General features: G+C 44.4%; 1 pseudogene; it reads left to right on the forward strand.

Annotated features, from left to right (window-relative positions):
• Nucleotides 1–19,426: 19,426 nt before the first annotated feature.
• On the forward strand, nt 19,427–19,545 carry LOC134891730 (5S ribosomal RNA; annotated as a pseudogene).
• Nucleotides 19,546–20,327: the final 782 nt, after the last annotated feature.

Consider the following 20,327-nt stretch of genomic DNA (forward strand, 5'->3'; position numbering starts at 1 on the left):
GATCAAGATTGGATATTTTCCCCTCCACGGAGTCTGGAGACTTATTTTGTGAAAATCTCGTGGGTTTCTTTTTTTCCATTTTTTTTTATAATACATATTTTGTAGCAGATGCCTTATTTTTGTTTTTCACAGCTCCCAGTTACACGCATGTGAGCATACCTGTGTGTCCCAGTTACACGCATGTGATCATACCTGTGTGTCTTGTTTATTTTATTCATATTTTATTTTTAAATAAAGCAGCCTCTTAGATGTTTTAGCAGCCCCTCATGAGCCCCCACAGCAGCCCCGGATCGGGCAAGTTGATTTCGGGTGGGTTCGGTATAGTACTAAGCAGGACTGTGCAGTGAATTTTTTGTTATTGAGCCCCTGCCATAGCGGAGCTTACCACTCTACAGTCGAAGCTCATTTCATACTACAAGTAGGACTGTGGGAGGAAGCAATGCTAACCTCTGTGCCACCAGCATGCCTCAGCCTGGCAAACCAACTATAAGCCACCATGAGACTCCATACTGGGCCCTTATTCAGTAACTGTTTGTGCCTCACAGGAGCTCCAGGCCCATCTAGTGCTACAGTGCAATGGAAAGCTGAAAATTCATTTTGCAATGCAAGATCACTGAAACTCTGTTCTAACACCACGAGGTCTTGCGATAACCCTACGCAGCCCTTACATTGTACAATTATTAAGGAGAAAACATTTTCAAAATAAAGGAAAAGAATCCTGTACAACAAATGCACATCTTGTAAATAATCCCAAAATGTGGAACATTAATAAATCAAAAATAAGGTTGACTAATTGCAGCCATTTATTTGAGTCCCTAACATGAAATAATCGAGAAGAACCCTCTCGCTAATGTACACAGTGCACACTAGAACATATATCTACTAGAGATTAGTGGGTTCAGACAGGGCACCCCAGGAATTATATGACCAACAAAGAAAAGATGTGCCAGATGGAATTGTCCTTGGGCCCTCCCACCCACCCTTATGTTGTATACACAGGACATGCACACTTTAACAAACCAATCATTTCAGCGACAGGGGCTGCCACACGACTGTGGCTGAAATGACTGGTTTGTTTGGGCCCCCACCAAAAAAGAAGCAATTAATCTCTCCTTGCACAAACTGGCTCTACAGAGGCGAGATGTCATCCTCATCCTCATCCTTCGATTCCTCACCCCCTTCAGTGTTTACATCCTCATCCTCACAGATAAATAATTCCACACCGAAGAGGTGGATTTTTTGGTACTTTGTCCAGGTATGACAATGGGCTTTTTCATCCCATGCCAACAACTGTCTCCACTGGTGCCTTATTCAAACAAACCACATCACCATCAGAATCCTCATCGTCAACTTCCTCCTCAGCGCCAGCTACATCATTATCCTCCTCATCCTGGTGTACTTCTACAGTGACATCCTCAATCTCAATATCAGAAACTGGATTGGTGGTGCTCCTCACAGCACTTGCAGAAGGAGTGCAGCTGGTGGTAGAAGCCTCCTCTTCCCATACAGTATTGTGAAAGTCAGGCCTAGACATTGCAACTGCGGACAAACTTGGACTCTCCTTGGGGATTTGTGATGTCTCTGAACGCACAGTTGTTTTTTTCCTGTGCTTTAACAAGTTTTATTTTTTTAATTTTTCGAGAGGGAAGAGGGCTTCCATCTTCATGAGAAGCTGAACCACCAGTCATGAACATAGGCCAAGGCCTTAGCCTTTTCTTGCCACTTCATGTCGTGAATGGCATATTGCCAATTCTATGTTTCTCATCATATATATATATATATATATTTTTGTGGGGGTTATTAATATTTGCTTTTTGGATTTTACATGCCCTCCATGACATTGGGCATCGGCCTTGCCAGACGGCGTTGATGGAATTGCATCATCAATGTCATGATTGGTGGCAGCAGCTTCAGCACTAGTACTAGGAAGTGGTTCCTGAGCTTTCACTATTTTTTCCTCCAAATTTTTGTTCTCCATTTCACAGGACAGCGCCCCTTTATTTTTACAGCACACAGGAAAGGGCCACCATACCCCTTTTGTTTACAGCACACAGGACAGGGCCACAGCACCCTTTTTTTTTACAGAAGAGTGCCCCTTTATTTTTACAGCACCCATTTATTTTTACAGCACACAGAACAGCACCCCTTTATTTTTACAGCACACAGAACAGTGACCCTTTATTTTTACAGCACCCCTTTATTTTACAGCACACAGGACAGGGCCACAGCACCCATTTATTTTTACAGCACACAGAATAGTGCCCCTTTATTTTTACAGCACACAGAACAGGGCCACAGCACCCCTTTATTTTTACAGCACACAGGACAGGGCCATAGCACCCCTTTATTTTTACAGCACACAGAACAGTGTCCCTTTATTTTTACAGGACCCCTTTATTTTTACAGCACACAGAACAGTAACCCTTTATTTTTGCAGCATACAGGACAGGGGCCCTTTTTTTACAACACACAGAACAGTGCCTCTTTATTTTTACTGCATCCCTTTATTTTGACAGCACACAGAACAGTGCCCCTTTATTTTTTACTGCATACAGGATAGGGCCCCTTTATTTTTACAGCACACAGAACAGTTCCCCTTTATTTTTACAGCACACAGGACAGGGCCACAGCACCCCTTTATTTTCACAGCTCACAGAACAGTGCCTCTTTATTTTTACAGCACAGAGAACAGTGCCCCTTTATTTTGTACAGCACCCCTTTATTTTTATAGCACACAGAACAGGGCAACAGCACACCTTTATTTTTACAGCACACAGAACAGTGCCTCTTTAATTTTACAGCACACAGGACAGGGTCACAGCACCCCTTTATTTTTACAGCATACAGAACAGTTTCCCTTTATTGTTACGGCACCCCTTTATTTTTACAGCACACAGAACAGCGCCACTCTATTTCTACAGCATACAGGACAGGGCCCCTTTATTTTTAGAGCACATAGAACAGTGCCCCTTTATTTTTACTGCACCCATTTATTTTTAGTGCACACAGAACAGCACCCCTTTATTTTTACAGCACACAGAACAGTGCTCCTTTATTTTTACAGCACCCCTTTATTTTTACAGCACACAGAACAGTGCCCCTGTGCAGCACCCCTGTACAGCAACCCAAACAGCACACGATACCCTCCCAGAACAGCACCCATGTACAGTACAGGACAGCAGCACCCCTAACAGTACAGAACATCACAGGACAGCACCCCTGTACAGCACAGGACAGCAGCACCCCTAACAGCACAGGACACCACCCCTGTGCAGCACAGGACAGTAGCACCCCTAACAGCACAGGTCACCACCTCAGGACAGCACAGGACAGAAACACCCCTGTACGCCACCACCCACAGAGAGACAGAGTTCTGTCTCCCTCTCCAAGTCCGGAGTGAAAATGGCGGCGACACACAGCTTCTTATATGGAATCCAAAACCCGCGAGAATCTGACAGATGATGACGTTTTACCTTGATCTGGGATCCGAGTCTGGCGGGAAGTCCGGAGCCGGACTCGGATCCTAAAGTCCAGGGGGGTTCGTATCTCTGAGATCCGAACCCGTCCATCCCTACTAATTAACAGGTATTTACTAATATTCTATCCAATGCCTTTCTAAATGCTTAACTGTGAGAGAGACTCACATCACTACATTATTCTCTAGTTATAGCATAATTATTCCAACTAACAATGAACTGAAAGAGGTGGCTGCAATTATATTCTAATAGCTACCTGAAGAAGCACACATATTTCTGTATCAACACATAATGATTGGTGAGCTTAAAATAGCACGCTGCCACCCTTTACTAGTTTATAATGTCTAGCCTTGTGGCCTCATTGCTCTCTGCCGGAGATATTATTTTATTGCTACTGTGTAATCAGCTCCTCAATGTAATCAGTCCCTCAGTCTGTAGAATTATCAGTGGTTTTATTACAACTTTCTCTCCTTCCTCTCACAATTCTCTGTCAGGGGCCACGCTTTCCTTGAAGTGATTAATTCCCAATTAGCACTTTTCCCACTTCCTGCTTCAAGAGAATGTGTCACAATTCCAGATGCCTGGGAAAATGGAACACATACTTAACCCCTTAATGATATATGCTTCAGTATATTTAACCTCTGACAATGATCTGACAATTTGGAACCTCTATGTAAAGGTTTTTGCCAAAACAATTTTAATTTCTTGGTGCAATCAAGCTTTTTATTTCCTGTTCATGACATGTAAAGCTTTATTTTAATAACAATAAACAATAATAACATAACAATAGTAATAATAATAATAATAATAATAATAATAATAATATTATTTCTTATTGATAATAATAATAATAATAATTATTATTATATTTATATAGCACTCTCAAGGGGTAAATCAGATCTGATCATAGATGTTCTAAATTTAGCACATATACGAACAGTTACTTTGACATTGGGGGGGACACCCAGCACAGTGCTAGTCTGTCCTGCATGTCAATCCCAACCCCCCCCCCCCCCACAAGGTTGCAAGAGCAGGCGGCTACCCGCCGATGCCCGCCCCTGCAACGGACCGGACATGCCTGCGTTGTCCAGACCGCACCCCGCCAACGGCGTTCTAATGCCATTGGCACGCTCCCCCCCGCCCCTCGAGCTCCTCTGCCTGTCAATCAAGCAGAGGCTATCGCGGCCCTGAGATGCTGTTAGCATCTCACTGGGCCACCCAGGGGGCGCACGCGCAGTGCGCACACTGCGCGAGTGCATTCCACAGAGGGGTTCAGACTGCGATTGCTGCTGCTGCAGCGATCTAGTCTGAATAACACAATTTTTTCAACAGGACTCAAGGCACATCACAGCCAACAAAAACAATGGACACTGGTGGTCATTCCAAGTTGTTCGCTTGCTAGCTGTTTTTAGCAGGCGTGCAAACGCTATGCCGCCTCCCAGTGGGAGTGTATTTTAGCTTAGCAGAAGTGCGAACGAAAGGATCGGAGAGTGGCGGCAAAAATTTTTTGTGCAGTTTTAGAGCAGCTCATTACCTACTCAGCACTTGCGATCACTTCAGACTGTTTAGTTCCTGTTTTGACATCACGAACACGCCCTGCGTTCGCCCAGCCACGCCTGCATTTTTCCTGGCACGCCTGCGTTTTTCCAAACACTCCCTGATAACGGTCAGTTGACACCAAGAAATGCCCACTTCATATCAATCATTCTGCGGTCAGCAGTGCGACTGAAAAGCTTTGCTAGACCCTGTGTGAAACTACATCGGCCGTTGTAAAAGTACGTCGCGCGCAGAGGCGGAACTACCGCCAGTGCAACCAGTGCATTGCACTGGAGCCCGCCTCTGTCCGGGGGCCCAAAGCATGTAATGAGTCAAAACTGACTCATTACATGCCGCTGTGTGCTGCGGGCAACCACTGCCCGCAGCACACAGCTGCCCGGAGAGGAGAAGAGCGCACTGCAGCGGCTACGGGGGAAAAGGAGAAGGAGGGAGGTGGAGGAGGGAGCCGCAGCAGCGCTTTGTTACTGGTGGAGGCGCTGCTGCTGCTGTCCCTCTGCTTCACTATAGGCTGTCTTCCGAGAACAGCCTATAGTGAAGCAGAGGGGCAGCAGCAGCAGTGCCTCCACCAATAACACAGCGCTGCTGCGGCTCCCTCCTCCACCTCCCTCCTCCTCCTTCTCTCCTGCCCGGGAATCGTCAGACGCTGTACCGAGGAGCCTGAGCCAGCGGAGAGGGTAAGTATAATTCTTCTTTCTTTCTTTCTTTCATTCTTTCTTTCTTTCTTTCGACTGTCTGCCGTAATGTGTAAAAAGGGGGAATCTGCCTGCCGCAATGTGTAAAAATGGGGAATCTGCCTGCCGCAATGTGTAAAAATGGGGAATCTGCCTGCCGCAATGTGTAAAAATGGGGAATCTGCATGCCGCAATGTGTAAAAAGGGGCAATCTGTCTGCCGCAATGTATAAAAATGGGGAATCTGCCTGCCGCAATGTGTAAAAAGGGAGAATCTGCTTGCCGCAATGTGTAAAAAGGGGAATCTGCCTGCCGCAATGTGTAAAAAGGGGGAATCTGCCTGCCGTAATGTGTAAAAAGGGGGAATCTGCCTGATGTAATGTGTAAAAAGGGGGAATCTTTGCCGTAATGTGTAAAAAGGGGGAATCTTTGCCGCAATGTGTAAAAAGGGGGAATCTGCCTGACGTGATGTGTAAAAAGGGGGAATCTGCCTGCCGCAATGTGTAAAAAGGGGGAATCTGCCTGCCGTAATTTGTAAAAAGGGGGACGCTGTCTGCCGTAATGTGTAACAAGGGCACGCTGTCTGCCGAAATGGGTAAAAAGGGGACGCTGTCTGCCATTATGTGTAAAAAGGGCACGCTGTCTGCCGTTATGTGTAAAAAGTGTACGCTGTCTGCCGCTATGTTTAACAAGGGCATGCTGTCTGCCGTTATGTGTAAAAAGTGTACGCTGTCTGCCGCTATGTGTAACAAGGGCACGCTGTCTGCCGTTATGTGTAAAAAGTGGACGCTGTCTGCCGTTATGTGCAAAAAGTGCACGCTGTCTGCCGTAATGTGTAAAAAGGGGGACACTGTCTGCCGTTATGTGTAAAAAGTGTACGCTGTCTGCCGCTATGTGTAACAAGGGCGCGCTGTCTGCCGTTATGTGTAAAAAGGGGACGCTGTCTGCCGTTATGTGTAAAAAGGGGACGCTGTCTGCCGTTATGTGTAAAAAGTGGGACGCTGCCTGCCGTAATGTGTAAAAAGGGGACGCTGTCTGCCGTAATGTGTAAAAAGTGGAATCTGTCCGCCGTAAGGTGTAAAAGGGTCTCTACCTAATGTAGTGGTGCTACTGTGTGGCGTAATTTGAATAATGGAGACTACTGTGCACCGTTTTATGAATTGGTATTATTTTGTGGCCACACCCCTTCCCCACAAAGCCACGCCACTATGTAGTTTTGCGCGCACCTATGGCGCGCACTGCCCCTGTTTTGCATGCAGGGGTGGGGCTCCGATGCCGTTTCTTGCACACAGTGCTGAAATGACTAGTTACGGCACTGTTGCTAGGTATCCATTTCTCTGGCCCTGAGCAGGTCCCCCTCACCAGATCCTCTCCAGGGGTGAGGGGGTGGACTTGGATGGGATGGGGGGGCCCAAAGCATTTTGTCGCACCTGGGCACACCGCTCGCTAGTTCCCCCACTGGTCACGTGTGCGCATTGCGCCACATACGCATGCGTAGAAGTGCCTTTTTTTGCCTCATCGCTGCACAGCGAATGAATGCAGCTAGCGATCAACTTGGAATGACCCCCATTGGGTCTAATTCAGCATGGGTTGTAGTTCTGCAACCATTCGGTGCGACCATTCGCACTACAACTCACTTCAGTAGCATGCTGGGGGACGCCCAGCACAGGGCAAGTCCGCCCCACATGCCGTATTCCCCCCCCCCGCTAATATGCGAATGCTTCGCTAAGCAGGGAAGCACTCACATTATAAGGGCAGCCCTCTGTCTGCGCAGCCTAGCTCCGTAGGCAGATGGAGGGCTGCCATGTTTTGGTCCGCAGCAGCTGTGTGTGATGTCACACAGCCACAGCATGCCGCCTCGCAATAGTTCTGGACACGCCTATGTTGTCCCTACTGCGCCCACAAATGGTGCATTGACGCCTACAAAATGCGGTGTTCATGCCCCGTCACCAACCCCCAACAGGACTTAGACTGTGTTCTGAAGAGAAAGCAGTTTATTATCTTGTGCATGCGCACATTTCAGCATTTGACCGAAAGTAACCTCACCGCTGACCGCAAAGTTCCCACCATTGGCTACAATGGAGCGCATAGGCGCTACATTGTATCTGTGCCGTGTGCTGCCTGACAGACACTACAGGAGCACACAGCCAATCAGGAGGGTGCCACGGCGTGGCGCTCCCTGATTGGCTGAAGGGACCCTCTTTGACAGGAGTCAGGGGGGGTCCTGGCAGTCGGGGAAAGGGGTCCCATGTGTAAACATGGGACCCCTTTCAGTGCGTGGTCGGGTTTCCGTTTTATTTTTTTGCCAAGTACGTGGATTATTCAAAGGTCGGATTCTTCACTGGATTATGTGAGTATAATTTTTTTCATAGGTACTCCTAGGATTCTACATGGAGAAGAGGACCGAGCCTCGTGGGAACACAGGTAAGTATGTGTGTATGTTGGTGTGCATGTATGTAATAAAGGTGTACTGTCACGGTGTATGTGTCCTGTTTTTATTGGTTTTTTTTTTAGTAGTAGTACTACAGGTACCAGTGGGCCCGGTTTTCCACCGCATGCTGGTACTTGTGGTTTTCCAAGTACCCGTTTACGGGGGAGGCTTGCTGGGACTTGTAGTACTGCTACTAAAAACAATATTCACAATTTCACACAAGGCTATCAGCCCCTCATCCGCCGCCCTTGGATGGGGGGGAAAGCCTCGGGCTTCACCCCTGGCCCTTGGGTGGCTGGAGGGGGGGGACCCCTTGTTTGAAGGGGTCCCCACTCCTCCAGGGTACCCCGGCCAGGGGTGACTAGTTGGGGTTTTAATGGCACGGCCGCAGGGACCGATATCAAAGTGTCCCCCGGCTGTGGCATTATCTCCCCAGCTAGTGGAGCCTGGTGCTGGTTTCAGAAATACGGGGGACCCCTATGCTTTTTGTCCCCCGTATTTTTGGAACCAGGACCAGGCGCAGAGCCCTGTACCGAGGAGCCTGAGCCAGCGGAGAGGCTAAGTATAATTCTTCTTTCTTTCTTTCTTTCTTTCTTTCTTTCTTTCTTTCGACTGTCTGCGAATGAATAGTGAATGGCCGTATTCTATGAAATAACAGCCGCGTTTGACCGATGGTCTATTCATTCGTATTTGTGAACGTTGTCATTCAAACCATTACGAATAGTCCAAACACTGCCGAGATTGGTGCTTAGTGAATTCCCGGATTGGGACTTAGAAAAAAAAACACAAATCGGGCAAACTCAATTTTTTAGTAAATATTGGCCCAGGTGAGGTAGCCATTTTAGACGCATTGCATAGGATTACCCTGGGTTAAATATTCTACCCCTAAAAGAGATAGTACAAAATGGGGTGATTGCAGCATCCTAACACTGGGGGTGATTTAGAGTAGACCTGATCGCACGCAGGCAGTTTTTTGCAGTGCTGCAATCAGGTAGTTACCGTTTACAGGGAAAGTGGGTAATCGCTGTGCAGGGGTGCGATTGCTTCTGCAGAGAGCTGCACAAACAAAAGTTTGTGCAGTTTCTGCACAGCCCAGGACTTACTCAGCCACTGCGATGATCCGGCCAGGAGCTGACGTCAGGAATCCTCCCTCCAATCGGAGGACACTCCCTAGAAATGGTCAGTTGACACCCACAAACGGCCTCTTCCTGTCAATCTTCTTGCGATCGCCGGTGCGATCGCTTTCTTCGTTTAATCCGTTGCTGTCTGGCGATACCCGTCGCTGGCGGCCGACGCATCTGCGCGTTGCGGAGCATATGCATGCGCAGTTCAGACCCGATCGCACCGCTGCAAAAAAAGCCAGAGTGCGATTAGGTCTGAATGACCCCCACTAAGTATACCAGATGAGTGTCAAAGTCGAAAATGATCATGATACATATCCTTTGTACTAACCCCTCATGCACATGCACGCTGCTCGTGCACCTGGTCCCCCGTGCGTACACATACCCGCAAGTTGCGTAAGAGACGCTCTAGCGACTCGTGCGCATGATATGTGTATTTACGGCAGAGTTTGTGAGCGTGTAGCGTGCGACTCGAACGTAGCATATCTAACCCAAATAGTGCATTTTGTAGATATTGTTCCCCTAGACCATGTCAGCGAGTATGATTAGTTTAAACAGTTCCTGGACAGAGGGATTCTTCTTTGCATGATAGGAAGGGTCAGATAAAGGATGAAAGGTGGTGTCTAGTATCCAGCTGTAGGGTATTTTAAGGGTAACATTCCGGTGTTAGTTAGGGAAGGATCGCTCGCTCCTGCGTATATTTATGTACAGAAGTAGATTATGAACATTAACTGTATTTGCTGTAAATTACACATGCGGCTGGAATCCTGAGGATACCTCCCACCAGAGCAGTTGGGGAAGGACATCGCCTACCTATTCAAATCCACCTATGACCTTTGCTGTAATGTAGAGACATATCCCTGTGTCCAATGAACAATGAGATTACAGTGACCATTGTATTGTTTTGGATGAAGTGAATAAATAGAGCTTGCAGCAGGCTTGGACACACAAGACTCTGAAGGCTTTCTCCCTGATAGCTGAGAACTGGATCCAGGTTGTGCTTGCAAATGATTCCCCACGTATGTATATTCTCTGTAGCCATTATTCTCTGTTATTCTGTTTAGATTTCCTTGTTAGCCTGTAGAGTATAACTTGTACCTGTTTACCCCTTTTCTCTGAATAATCCACTGTGGTGTTAGAGTCCAGTGGTTTACCACAAACAGTGTTGTGTTTTCATTTTCTTGCCTGGGCTTTTAAAGTAGATTAACTTGTTTAACCTGTTTTAGATTAACCTACATTGTTAAGGTGTATGCACTGCGGATACTTTGTATCGCCAGTGCTATTTAAGGTTTAAAGTATAAGCATATCATTACATTGTTTCATTAATAAGGTTTACAGTATTTCAATCCGTGTGCGTACATGCCGCGTGTGCGTCGCGCCCACGGCACAGCGTCTGATACGCTAAGTGCTTATCCATGCGGTACTCAGTACGCAAATAGCGTACTTAGTCCGTAGTGTGTGTAATAAGTCTAGCGGCCATAGCGGCTCCACGGTAACAGTGTATAGCTTTATGTTTTAAGATAATATTTGACATTATCAATTGGGGGCTACGGCCAGGTTTTCCTCAAACCCACAGCCTAGCAGGTTAAAGCAGACTCTATCTATCAGCAAAAGGGCGGACAGGTATCCTACGTAAGTTTTTTGGCTGTAGAATACACTGGTAAACACTATTTCATTGCTGATAAGATGGTGTCTGCTCTGCAAGGTTTGTTGGGATGCTGGTGGGATCCGGAAGGTAAAAACGCAAAGCTATTTTAAAATCTGTAAATTTCTGTTTTGCGCCAAATGCGCACACAATACAAGCATACACCTGTACTCTGCATATCTGATCATATTGTTGCAAAACAAGGTAAAATAACTTCAGGGGTTTGCATGGTGTGTAATTTCGTTGTGACAAAGGAAGCCGCATGGTTTGTCCTCCATTTTGGACTAACCACATGGCCTGTCCACCATTTTGTGTAACCCTTATGGATGTGGAAGGGGGAGTAGCAGTGGCCATTTTGGGAAGGTCATTTTTTTCTAAATGGCTGATTTTCACTGCCCGAATAATCAGCCGTCCTTGGTCAAAAAAAGAAATCACCATTTATGAGTTACCAATGCATTTATTTAACCCATGCCATAGTCAATTACAAATAGATTCAGATGGGGCTTAATAAAAGTTAATAGTAAGATGAATACGTGATGTAAGAACCACATACAGATATAAACAAAAAAATTTTTTTACCTCTAGGATTCAGTTAACTCTGCTTGTTGTAAAATAGCCATTGAAATGCAAATTAACCTGTGTAACTGCTTTTTCCTAGCAGTGAAAAACCACCTTCACAGACAGTCAAAAGCACATAGCATTCATATGCAAATTATAAGCACTTAATGGGTAAATGGGTCTCAGGAGACCAGTGAATGGTACATAGATATAATATTATAATTATGTGTGTGTGTTTATATCAATGTATGTTCTGCAAGATAGCTATCCAATATGAATCATACCATTGAAATTATTGATTACTAGATTCATTTAGACCTGTATTTTGTGTATTCTGCATATCTACTCGCTTGTTGCCATTAGCATTGATTATTAGATCTATTTTGACCCGTGCTGAAAAATTTGTTGCTATTTAGTTAAAAATATAGAGTAATATTTAAGGGAGTACGTGTAAAACACACACGCAGCCTGTCCTAGTTATAAAGGTTTATACAGGAGATACAGTGTGGTGTTTGGTAAGTGATTATAGTTAAATATCGTTTACATTTATAGAAGTGTGGTATTTGTATTACTGCGGATGTATCCGGCCTTTGTACACGTGTCCCGGACAGCGTGCGGGACTGCATATGCAACGCAAAGGCCTACACACGTGGCGTATTTTACGAAACGTGTGTACAGGTACGCCCACTAAATACAAAACACACAATAGCATTGTTTCAGGTTAGGCGATACGGTAGCCACGCGATAATAGCACAAATTGATCAGTGTCCAAAATTTAGTTTAAAAAAACTTTTTTTCTGTATTACCTCTGGGGAAAGCTATCAGTTAACAGGAAAGGATTTTTCTGATCAGAAAACTATAGAATGATAGTGTGGGCTGAAAAAGGTATGAGTATATTGAACCCCGCTTGGTGGTCTTGGTGGTCTTGGTGGTCTTGGTGAAGCTTGGTGAAACTTGGTGAATCACGGTCTAGGTGAATACGTGGTGAGCACGGTCTAGGTGAATACGTGCAACGGAGTGTGATAAAGTTTTCGTGGTATTACGCTCCGGCTGTTTTGGAGCACAGTAGGGAGACTCCAGTGATCCTACCACTTATAGATAGCAAGTGTCTATAAGCGGTACGATTGGACCGCACGGTTGTATGGGCAACACGTGACGCAACGTGATACGAGGTTTTGCATATTTGTGCGTAAATCTCGTCATCATACGCGTTATAGGAAGCACATGCAAGCGTGATTTGTGTAAAGTAAAAGTTTAGGGAATTTTCGCTGGTCTCTCAGGAAAATCTCTAGAAGTAGGGCCTGCACTGGCTACGCGTGTTTGCTAAAGAAGGCGTATCCGTTGTACTCGGAGCGGAAGAAGTTCAGTGGAAGAGCTTTAAGGATTTCCACCGTAGACTACTGTGTTTGGTGCATTTTAGGAAGTTTTCCCGTGTTAAAAAGGTCCACAATGGAAGCCAGGTGCACAACACAGGGACGTTCAGCAGTCAGCGTTCAGACTGCAGATTTCAGACCCAGGGGGTCAGCTCGGTGAGTAATGTGGGGGAAGTATGGTCCCCACACTGAGACCTTTTGTGATGAATGGACACAAATGACTGTGGGGGATAAAGCACCATTTCCTGGGATAGGTAGTTTTGACTCAGAGGTATTGCATAATCTAAGGCTTAGGATCTGTCTGATAAAATCCCAAAAACAAAGGATCAGACACACAAACTGTTTACATTTATGGCAACGAGAGAGTGATATACAGAGGGAACTAGCTTACACAGCTGGTTCTAACCCTAGCAGGAAACTGATAGCAACCGCACCACCACCGTACATTACAGGAGAGAAAATGGCTACAGAGAATGACATACTGATATATGATAAGAGTGCACTTAATAAATGTATTAATGACAATAAGAGGAAAACATAATAAATGTATTAATGACAATAAGAGTAAACGTAATAAATGTATATATGACGATAAGAGTAAAACTGATAAATGTATAAATTCTAACCCGTGCAAGTTGCACCCCATTTTAAACTTCCCTCAGGATTACAAGCAAGAAAGTGAGCCCAGCACGATGTCGGCACTTTCTCTAGCAACCACCATACAGGACACCCAGGTGGGCACGGCCCAATCGGTAAGAGCAGTAGTAAAGCCCCCTAGCGGAGGGTCAGGTGAGGTCGTGTCCACAGGTAAGTACGGTATAGTACATTATGCACAGACAATTGCACCTCACATTGTAGAGTCAACACAAGATGGTGTAATTGAACTAAATCCTGTCAGGGTGATCGCAGTCCCCAATGGGAGGACTGACGCTCAGGGAGTCACTCCCGTCAAGGACATTGCTATGCATTGTCCCTGGTCCCGGGCAAAATTGAGGACAATTATGTCTGAATTTCCCGATCCCAGAAAAGATCTAGTCGGATGCCAGAGGTTTATTAAAGAATTAGGTAATGCTACCGAACCCACAAACAAAGATTGGCAAACAGTGCTACGAGTATGTCTACCTTCCAATATTGACCCTGCAAAATTTATTACTGATTGTAAATTAGACGCAGAAGTACCTCTCACTGAGGAGTACACTCAGGAGAATGTACGACAAATCAATCTGCAATTAGGAGTATATTTCCCAACTGTTGTCAAGTGGAATAAAATCTTCTCCATTAGACAAAAAGAAGGTGGAACTGCTTCTGACTATTTCCATCGAGCACTGCAGGAAATGGCTAGATTTACTGGGATCGAAGACATTAAGGATAATGTGCATCATAGAGAGGTAGCGGTGTCCGTATTAATGGACGGTTTAAAAGAAACTTACTCAAGGGGGGGTGTACCAGCGCACTAGGGTTTAATGAGGTCAGCGAGCTGCTTACAAAGTAGGGTGAAACGTTGAGAACCAGGGTACAAACCACTCTACCTAACTGGAGAGGTATCTCGGTGGCTGCATTAAGAGAGTCCACTATCAAGCATGACCGTAATATCCAAAGAACCAGGGAAGCACAGGGAGAGCGGTTGATGGTGATGAGCATCCAAGCAATGGAAGAGGCATCAACTCGACCAAAACCCCAGGCCCCTGGCACATGGAGGAAGCCAAGAGTTTGTTATCTGTGTAAAAGGGAAGGGCATTATGCCAGCAACTGTAACAGCACACATAAAGTCAGACCCCCTAGACAAGAACACGAGCAAAGTTATAACACACGTAATTGGGATCAGGGATCATATAGGAAAAATTTTGGGCCACACCCGTATCTGCTGCCAGTGAAGTTGATTATTAGCCTAGGTAGTAAACCTGAGGTCACAGTTGATGTAGTTGGTAGATCATATCTTGTAGATAAAGGGGCGGCCAGGTAAACTCTGTGATTTATCTTTAAATGTTTCCTCTTCATCCCTGAGGTTCACCGACAGAACTACAGCTCAAACGTCACATATCTACTCGGTCTTTTCAGAGGTCTGCCCAACCCCAGTATATCTCACCAGCATCATTGTGCCTGGCCATGCACAGAGGGTGGAGAGTGGAAATACTGGTGGGGGAAGACTGTGCAGAGATACCGATAGACATGTTGGTGTGACAGCCTGATGGTGAACGGAAATCTGACAATTTTTTTCTTTTTATTATTCTCTCTCCTTTTGTTTTCTCATGTTCTACGGATGGTATTTCACACAACAGTTAAACACATGGTAATGCAAGATTTATGCTCCCTACAGATAAGTCGCTGACTCGGAAAGAATATCGTATCACTGGAGTGTCCGTTTCCGGGAAGACTGAGAGGCAGCACTGTTGAGATGGCATCTGAGCAAGGAGAACAGCAAGACTAGAGGCGGTTATCGTACCAGTTTTCTATCCCTTCTATTATTTTCTTTACCTCCCATTACCACTCTTTCTTTCTCCTCCTGCAAGATGGACTTACCCCAAGAGACTGCGTTCCGGGTTTTCCTGTTGACCCTGTTGTTAACCAGAACAGTCTATTTCGGTGAGAGTACCAGAGAGGTTGAGAAAGGATCTGGAATGGGTTCTGATGACAAGGACGGATTAGTAGAATTCCAAGAGCAACACAGTCACCGAGCAAAGGCGAGTATCAGAAAACGATCTGGTAGTCATGACACTAGGAGACATTGTGAAGGATTGTTAGCTGAGGAGAATTGTATCTGTAGGAATTGTGAAAACATAGTTGAGGACGGGTGCATCCAGAGATGTCAGTCCAGCCTTAATATCAACATGGACCGTCATCCATTGAGTGACTATCACTCATTAGTGGGTAAGGTTTTAAACCAAATGGAATGCTGGGTGTGCTCACAAGTACCTCAAGGTCAGAGCAAGTCAGGACTAGTACCATACCCTTTAACAATAGATGAGGTACTTGAATTAAGGGGTGGGAGACCGGTGGACAAGAAATGTAATATTTCTAGGCCTCCTAGTTTGAAGCTCCACCAATATCATGTGGATAGGTCCTTAGTATGTTTTAACATTTCCAATCCCCGAAAGCCGGGAAATTGGGAAGTGACATGGAACAACCAAACCATGGCATTTTCACACAGAGCCGATAGAATGCCCGTAGACCCTGAACTTATACGCCAAATAGCCGACGGTGGGAGATATTTTCGGTATAGGTATACTCTAGGAAGTAGGACCATGCGGGTTGGAGAAGTATCACCAGGATACTGTGCGCATATCATACAGCCTGATACGTGTACTGAACAGAGGAGAGAGTTAGGGATAGGATTTTTCACCTGGAAGGTTTGCAATATGGTGATGTCATATTCTGTCCCATATGTTCTCCCCGATGATGCATATTTCATATGTGGGAGGAAGGCATATAAATGGCTTGCCCCAAACTCAGAGGGATTGTGTTACATTGGAAGAGTGTTGCCAGAAGTAATGACCATTACCCATAATAAGATGAAAGACGTTCACCGCAATGCTCAAGCTCCTTACACTCACACTCACTACGAACACATTGTTAAGAGACACCTAGTAGATAGGACAGAGCACGCAGCCTCTGATTTGATCCACAAATCCACCGGGATTCAATTCCTACTCGCGTTAGATATCACCCATACCACCAGAGGAATTATAAATTTTAGGTATATTAATGCGCTAGCGAACCTGATAGACAATATCACCGAGATGTATGATGACACCTTCAGGTATACTGGGAGGGAATTGCAAGCTTACAAAACGGAACTGATCCAGCACAGGATGGTTCTCAATTACATCACAGCGGTGACAGGCGGGTATTGTGTCACCCTAGCAACTCAGTATGGTGTGAAGTGTTGTACATATATCACAAACAACACTGATGACCCAACCGAGGTCATAGATCAAAAGATGGACGATATCTTGCAATTGAAGTGGGAGTTCCGAAGGAGACACAACCTTACCCTTAGTGCTGTGAGTAATGAACTGATCGGCTGGGTTTCATGGTTGAACCCACGCAATTGGTTCTAAGGATTAGGAGAATGGGCTCAACATGTTATTGTGAATGTAGGAAAATGTCTCCTTTGTATCCTGGGAGTTGTCATAATGATTGGTTTGATATTTAGATGTGTTCGGATTTTAATGCAGTGCAAGCGCAGTACCAAGGTGATGAGTTTGAGGAGCGGGGGCATTGTTACACAAACTGGTTTAATTTATGATCCATCAATTGAGACAATGCTGTGATAAGACGTGATTCCACGGTCCGTTTCTTTCACCCGTTTCTCCTTTGTTTTTCTCCAAGGAAAAAATACACCCATTCGGAATGAGACTAAAGACTTTGATGGAGAAGACTACAGACCTTTAATGGACATTTCTACAGACTTATAGAGACACTTTAGAGACTTTAAAAGACTTTTTATGGACACTTGAAAGACTTTGATTACCACCCACAGCAAGGATACAGCCATCCGGACAAGACTTCAACAGACACCCAAGGACAATTGCACACATTATCATATGAATGTATTTGTAACACATGTCTTATCTTCATCTCTACAATCTTCAGGTAGTGACACACATAGTCGACAGGTGATATAGGTACATATATTAGCACTCACATGTTTTTCCCCCCTCCATGTATCATCAACTAATGTGCACCCCATTTGTTGGAACAAGAAGCCGAAGAGAGCTCGGTAGTGTTTGTTGGCCCACTTACAGACCCTTAATACGGGATAAGAAGGATTTAATGTATACTTCGCAATACCTCGAAGCTTATCTAGAACATGTACGGCACGATGATACATGCCCCCTCAGACATGAATTTCATACATACATGCTTTTACTATCCCACTAGGTCATACATTTACCACCTTCTCCTCTCCTCCCTCCACCCAATCATTTATAGGTATTTCATGGTATTGTATATTTTTCTGCTTAATTGTTTAGATAGTGGCAGTTATTGTTGACTGCCAAAGGGTGGACTGTCAAAGTCGAAAAATATCATGATACATATCCTTTGTACTAACCCCTCATGCACATGCACGCTGCTCATGCACCTGGTCCCCCGTGCGTACACATACCCGCAAGTTGCGTAAGAGACGCTCTAGCGACTCGTGCGCATGATATGTGTATTTACGGCGGAGTTTGTGAGCGTGTAGCGTGCGACTCAAACGTAGCATATTTAACCCAAATAGTGCATTTTGTAGATATTGTTCCCCTAGACCATGTCAGCGAGTATGATTAGTTTAAACAGTTCCTGGACAGAAGGATTCCTCTTTGCATGATAGGAAGGGTCAGATAAAGGATGAAAGGTGGTGTCTAGTATCCAGCTGTAGGGTATTTTAAGGGTAACATTCCGGTGTTAGTTAGAAAAGGATCGCTCGCTGCGTATATTTATGTACAGAAGTAGATTATGAACATTAACTGTATTTGCTGTAAATTACACATGCGGCTGGAATCCAGAGGATACCTCCCACCAGAGCAGTTGGGGAAGGACATCGCCTACCTATTCAAATCCACCTATGACCTTTACTGTAATGTAGAGACATATCCCTGTGTCCAATGAACAATGAGATTACAGTGACCATTGTATTGTTTTGGATGAAGTGAATAAATAGAGCTTGCAGCAGGCTTGGACACACAAGACTCTGAAGGCTTTCTCCCTGATAGCTGAGAACTGGATCCAGGTTGTGCTTGCAAATGATTCCCCACGTATGTATATTCTCTGTAGCCATTATTCTCTGTTATTCTGTTTAGATTTCCTTGTTAGCCTGTAGAGTATAACTTGTACCTGTTTACCCCTTTTCTCTGAATAATCCACTGTGGTGTTAGAGTCCAGTGGTTTACCACAAACAGTGTTGTGTTTTCATTTTCCTGCCACAGTGAACAAGCCACCCTGGTGAAACGGTCCGTCTGTGCTCAGTGATGCTGAACTCCTTTTAGTTCAGATCACTTTCTGGGACTCCCTGGTATTGTATGTGCCCATTTGGACTCCAGTTATTTAACTGATACTGATATATAATCAATATTGCTTTTTCTATGTTTGCTATTTTTGATCCTTAATTATTGTTTTAAACCACTTTTTGGTATTTCCTTTTAAATGTAATACCTTTTTGTAGAATCCCTTCTGCATAAACAGGGTCTTATACCCATTTTGGTAAGCCTTTACCATGCAGTCTGTGTTTACTTTCCTTTTTCCAATTAATCGTTGATTTCATGATTGTTTTATTTCATAATTACTTAATTTTTTGTTAATTTGTGATCTCACCACATTACCATTTCTCCTCCTTCGTCTAATTTTCCCACCACCTTTTTCTCAATAGGTAAGCCTAACCCACCTCTCTCATCCACTGTCCGCTATATATTTATATAAGACAGTGGACAGCAGAAGGCAGGGTTTCCTTCCTATTCTGAGCATATCTCACTTCTATTTTTAGTACCCTCTCATCCAGATGCGAGACCACTCTCTGCAATGCTCACAGCAACAGAGAATCTGCGCTAGAAACTGGACAGCAGAAGTACCTTGTTGCTCACTACTCATTACACTCTCTCATTTGTATCTTAGTGTTTATTACTGCCATATTTCAGCAGCAACGCCCAATCTCATCCGACCTTGGAAGCTAAGCGCTGATAAGCCTGATCAGTACCTAGTAGGGTGACCCCTTGGGAATATCAGGTGCAGTAAGATTGTGACCTCTGATCACAAACAGCAGAAGTGTTAGAGCAACTTCTGAACTTACCTATTCCTTATCCAACTTTCCCGCAAACCTTCTACTCATCTACATTTGGCTTTGCCTTTAGGCTTATATATCAATGCTTTTGTGTATCTTTAATAATCATACTTTTCTCTTAAATGCTTTGTTATCTATAAGGATCTAGCCTTTTAGCAAACAGAATCTCTACCAGGTGATTACCCTTTGTCATTTGACATTTCAATTATGAACCTTTGTGCCTCTCATCTATTCCCATGAGGTTTTTTGATTAGGTGCTTACCTACAATTGTCACTGCGGTGATTATATGTACATATCATTTACCTCTACCCTAATTTTGAATTTTGATTAACTCAGGCACCTTAATAATATTTAAAAAATTTTGTTATATTTTTTTATTTTTTTATGTTTTTCAGTATATTTTTCACCACAGGTGCCCATAATTTTGTATCAGGCTTATCCTGATCTTTGTCAATACATATGTTTACTTTGTGTTCTTGAACAATTTTTTTGTATCAAACTCCTTATTACTTTTATTCATTACCAATTAAATGTTAAGTTTTAATAAACTTATTTCTAATTTCTAAGCGTGCCCCAACACAGAGTCTTTCTTTTTTCTTCTCTTTGCTTTAACTATTACTGACTCTGGGAGCACCACCAACCCTAATAATTATTTAGATGTCTTCATTAAGAATCTTTAAATTGAAATTTAGTATCGTTGGTCATTCCCTGAACAGTTTTCTACAATCTGTGTATTAA

The sequence above is a fragment of the Pseudophryne corroboree genome, chromosome 3 (genome assembly GCF_028390025.1).
Source record: "Pseudophryne corroboree isolate aPseCor3 chromosome 3, aPseCor3.hap2, whole genome shotgun sequence".
Classification (NCBI taxonomy): Eukaryota; Metazoa; Chordata; class Amphibia; order Anura; family Myobatrachidae; genus Pseudophryne; species Pseudophryne corroboree.